Below are 5249 nucleotides of genomic sequence, written 5' to 3' on the forward strand. Positions count from 1 at the left end.
AAAAAAAAAAAAAAAAATATGTATATATAGACACACACCATATATATATAGACACACACCATACTGATGTAATATGTTACTAATAGGGGAAACTGGGTCCAAGTTATAAAGGAACTCTCTGAACTATGCAATATTTTGTAAATCTAAAATTGTTCAAAAAACAGTTCATTTAAAAAAATGCTTTCAAGTCTTTTAAAACCAAACCAATCCTCATAAAACTAAAATTCATTAAAACAAAAATAAAGAGGAGGAGACGGAGAAAAATTACATTAGAAATCTTTCTGAAATTGAGATTTAGTTCTGAGCTTCCTCAAGACAAAGTTCAGCACCCTTTTATTAACACAGTGTCAGATCAGCCAGGGAATAAACTAGCAGAGCTCCAAAGGTATAATAGGTTTCAATGTCCCTCAGAAAAGGAAAAGGTCAGTAGCTGGCAAATGATAACAAACTGGATTGCACTCAAATGAGATGATGAGTGTCAGTCTACCTTGTAAACCATAAACCACTGAACAGATGTTATCATTACTGCAGGAAAAGGGAAAAGATTCACTTCTTTTATACACTAATTTATCCCATAAACGCTCATGAATTCCAACTCAGTACCAGGAGTCTGCCACAGTGGTACAGAAATGAACAAGACCTACTTCCTACTTTTTCTAGGAATCAGGCTGGGAAGGGCAGAAACCTTACTAAAGGCCAATAGCTACCCATGAACCCAGGGTTGAGAGTGACACAAGAGTGATATAAATTATGTATTTAGTCCTCCCTTGTCCAAAATACTCCAAAAGGAGTACTGAAATAAAGTTTAAAAGAGAAGCAACACCACCTAAACTTGCAGTAGAGGATTAAATGCCACAAGGACTAAGATGTGGGCTAGTATTATTAAATAGAATTAGTCACAGCAAAAAAGGAAAAACAGTGGAGGACACAAATATTTTATTTCCTAAGCAAGAAACTATGGTATAGATATTTGTATGCAGAAACAATTTCTGTTTATCTGTTTATCTGTATTCCAGAAAAAAAAAAATTAGCATGCGGCTCCTTATATAAATCTAATGTGAGGTCCCTCCCCCTGTTCTCCTCCCAGCCTCTCTGGCCTCTCCCACTCAGTCTCCCTTTGCTGGCTCCTCCTCATCTCCCCAACATTTTAAGGTTGGAGGCCCCAAGGGCTCCGGCTTCAGACCTCTTCTCCACCTAACAGCTCTCAACGTTACATCTCCAGTCCACGACTCCCTCTTGGTTTTGTTATGAACCCACTCCACACTGCTATACTAAATCCAAACATCTACTGTATTTAACTTCTACACATAGATGTCTCACAGGCTTCTCAAAATTAACTTGTCCAAAAGTGAACTTCTGCTCCTCTGATTTTCCCCATTTCAGTAAATGGCAATCTCATCCTTCTGGCTGCTTAAGTCAAAAGCCTTATGGTCATACTTACTCCACTCTCCCAAAACCTATAACCAGTCCATCAGCAAATCCTGTTGACTCTACCAGCTCCTGTCACTTTTTGACTGCTCCCTACCACCATCCTCGGCCAAGCCTCCCTCTCTTGCCCATTTTGATAGCTTTAAGATATGCCCACAAATTCTTTAATAGTCCTTTTGTCAAGAGGTGGAGCCTAATTCTCTCCTCTTGAATGTGGGCTGGAATAAAGTTAAATAAAGTAGAAATGACATCAGAGACAAGGTCACAAAAGGTACTACAGCTCTTTGCTCAGTCTCACTCAGTCTCTCAGTCTTTCTCTCTCTCTGATTAATTTCTTTGTGGGAAGCCACCCACCATGTCCTGAAAACTGAGGACCTGCAGGCAACCCTGGGAAGAGGCAGAGGTAAGGATCTGGGGGCTCCCCCATGAGTGAGCCATCTTGGAAGCAGATTCTCCAGCCCCAGTTAAAGACTTCAGATGATGGCAACCCTAGCCGCCAGCTTGACTACAGCCTCAAGACAGATTCTAAGCCAGAAACATCCCACTAATCCGCTCCCGGATTTGTGATCTACAACAAATATGAGATAATAAAAGATTGTTGTTTTAAACTGCTCAACTTGGGGGTAATTTCTTGCACAGCAATAGATAACTAATGCACCTGGATTACTACACAAGCTTCCTAGATGGTAGCGATACTTTCTAAATTTTATTTTTTCTACAGAGTAGTCAGAGTGATCCTTTCAAAACATAAAACAGATCATGCCACTCAGAACCCTCCAATGGCTACTCAGAGTAAAAACCAAAATCTTTGTAATGGCCTACAGGGTCCTAATTATTCAACCCTAGCCCCTAATTGTTTTAATACCATTTCCTACTCCTCTGACCTTTGCTCACATCCCTTCAGCACACTGCCCTCCTTGCTATGCCAGTTCGGAACACACCAATCTTAGGGCCTCTTCCTGCAGTTATCTTCATGATGTGTTCCTTTACCACTTTCAAGTTTCTGTTCAAACGTCAACTTCCCAGTAAATTATTCCCTAACCACTCAATATAAAATACTGTCACCCCTCTCCACACACTGGTATTTCTATCTACCTTACCATGCTTCTTCTGCCCTAATTACTATGTATAATACCTACCAAAATGTATATTCCACAAGTGCAAAAACATTGTTTTATTGAATGCTGTATTTCCAGCTCCTAAAACAATACCTGCTATATAATAGGTGTCCATTAAAAATTTAACTGACTGACAATATAAGGACACTAGGTAACATGATCCACATTATCACCAATGGTCTTGCAGAATCCTGACAGTTTTATAGCCATCTAAAAAGCAAAAAACAGATCATGTACAATTTGTACAGTACTGTACTCTCTCACAACAATCACAATCTTCATTAAAAACTCTAAAAGAAGATTATTGCCCTCATTTTGCAGATAAGAAAACTAAGACTCAAAAATGGAAGGGATATAGCTGGTCGGTGGTAGAGCAAAGATTGAACCCCAATCTGATTCCAAATTCTATGCTCTCTCCATTGCATTAGCTGCCTCCTAAAGTACAAACTATGTAATCAGTCTCCCTTTGCTGGCTCCTCCTCATCTCCCCAATATCTAAAGGTTGGAGGCCCCAGGGCTCTGACTTCAGACCTCTGTGAGGGGTACTTCCTAAAGAATGAGAAATAATGATACCTAGGTCTGCAGTTTTCTGATGGAAAAGGAGCAAAGAAAGGTAGACTGTGATTGAAGGCAGAGGGCACACCAGTAGGACAACCCAAGTTCTAGCCTTGGTTTTGTTATGAACTCATTCTATAAATTTGGGGACATCAACTGTCCCTTCTCGGTAAATTGTGGGTCATAATCCCAGCCTCCATAACGCATGGGGCTAGTGTAAAGATCAATTCAACAGATGTTCACCAAACCCAAAGGCAATGAAAAGAAGTTATCACATGTCCTGGGGCCGGTTTCCCAGCTCTACCCACTTATGAGCTGTGGGACTCCAGGTAAATTACTTGACCTATGAGTGCCTCGGTTTCTTCATGTGTAAAATGTGAAGATATAGAAACCACCTCATAAAATTGCCGTGAGGATTAAACGGGCCTTTACATGTAACACATTTAGCAGCACCTGACACTTTGCGACTATTCTGTAAATATCAGTTATTACTATTATTAACAGGTGCTAGACTCTGGGATATAGAGATGAAAAATGTAACGCATAACATCTAACGAACGAGCTCATGGTGTCAAAAAGGAGCAGGAAAAGTAACTCCGTGCAACGAGTGCAAATACCGAGAAGCAAATGTAGCTGCACCTGGAGAGCGCGGCTGAGATGCGATATTTGAGTTGGGTCCTAAAGAATGAGTGTTCCAGAGTCGGGAGCGGGAGGCACTGGGCTTTCGGACAGATCACGTGCAAAGCCACCAGGGCACAGGGAGCTGCAAAGGTCTGGGACGCAGAGAGCGAGATGGGCGGGAAAGTGCAGCGACTTAACCACCCGGGATTGTAGGCTGTAGGATACGAGGACCGGGAACTTCTCTTTCTGCGCCGACTGGAGCCCAGAGCGGTGGCAGCTGCAGGGAAATGAGGCAAGTCGGCCAGCAGCCCTAGGACGAGTACCAGTCCCTCTCTGGGCCTCAGGTAGCTCCTAGGTAACGGGAGGCCGCTGCCTGAACGGGATTTCCTCAGGCACCCTAGGCGGGCAGGTCTCCGGGCCTCGGACCGTTAACCCAGGCACCTCCCGCCTGCCCCTGAGGCCCCACCTCACCACGCTCGGCTCCCGCAGATTCCCGGCGTGTTCCTCAGCGCGGGTGCGGCTGGAGCCGCTGCTAAGGCCCGGCGGGGGCGGGTGCCCACAGCCCGGCTGAGGCCCAGACCCCGCCCCCTCAACTTCCGCCCTCCCGCCCCGCCGAGTAGGGCGCCTATGGATAGACTGAGCCGGGAAAGGGGTCTCCCGCCATGTTGGGTATTGGCAGACGATTTACTAAAGAGGCCCAGAGGGAAAGGGGGAGTTATATGGAGACGTAAAATCCATCGCCAGAAATGAGGACAGTCAGAGATTCTGGATTCGAGTAAGGAGGTTTAGGAAAACACTTGCCCTCGATCATCTCATTTTTGAGCTTCAGAGTTACATACTGCGCATGTGTAGAGGTCAGCTGGTTCTAAGTGCGCCTGCGCACTGCCTTACCTACGGCCCAGGGTAAAATTACAACTGCGTGAAAAACAGGGGAACCGGTTACTGGGTAGCGATAAAACCTGCAGGGAAACCAGTGCTGGGGCTTTCTCATGTTTGGACCCATAAGCCCAAAGCAGCTTCAGGCAACACAACACTTACAGCAGTTACTTGGTGTCGTTTGGAACGCTCAGCGGTCCGTTTCGTCTACGTGTCTTTGCTTAGTGTGTTACCTTTGCCTGTTCTATATCCGTCCAGGGAGCTGGGGTTTGTCTAATTTTCTGTTTAAGCCTGACTTCTAGAGGACTTTTTCTTCCCTGTATAACCCAGGCATTAATCCCATAACATTTTGTGCATAAATTACCAATTCACTTTCTAAAAATTTTAAATTCCATTTACCTGCCTCTCCTCTTACTCAGTGGTTCTCAATTTTTAGTAGGGATTAAAAAAAAAGTGGAGGCAGGGCGCGGTGGCTCACTCCTATAATCCTAGCACTCTGGGAGGCTGAGGCGGGTGGATCGTTTGAGCTCAGGAGTTCGAGACCAGCCTGAGCAAGAGTGAGACGCCGTCTCTACCAAAAAAATATAGAAAGAAATTAGCTGGACAACTAAAACAAAATATATACAGAAAAAATTAGCCGGGCATGATGGC

General features: G+C 44.2%; 1 protein-coding gene across 5 annotated transcripts in view; it reads right to left on the minus strand.

The window, feature by feature from the left end:
• The window catches only part of CEP250 (centrosomal protein 250kDa), a 50047-nt gene extending 45787 nt beyond the window's left edge, over positions 1-4260 (minus strand). For 3 of the 5 annotated variants that reach the window (XM_012637723.1, XM_012637726.1, XM_012637727.1), the window contains exon 1: positions 4189-4260. The gene's annotated coding sequence lies outside the window, so the exon portion shown is untranslated. Of the gene's footprint in view, positions 1-3740; positions 3959-4188 lie in introns of those variants that run through there. The other 2 variants (XM_012637724.1, XM_012637725.1) reach the window with 2 other exon arrangements.
• Between the last annotated feature and the right edge of the window lie 989 nt (positions 4261-5249).

The sequence above is a fragment of the Propithecus coquereli genome, unplaced genomic scaffold (genome assembly GCF_000956105.1).
Source record: "Propithecus coquereli isolate 6110/MARCELLA unplaced genomic scaffold, Pcoq_1.0 Scaffold122, whole genome shotgun sequence".
In the NCBI taxonomy this organism is placed as follows: domain Eukaryota; kingdom Metazoa; phylum Chordata; class Mammalia; order Primates; family Indriidae; genus Propithecus; species Propithecus coquereli.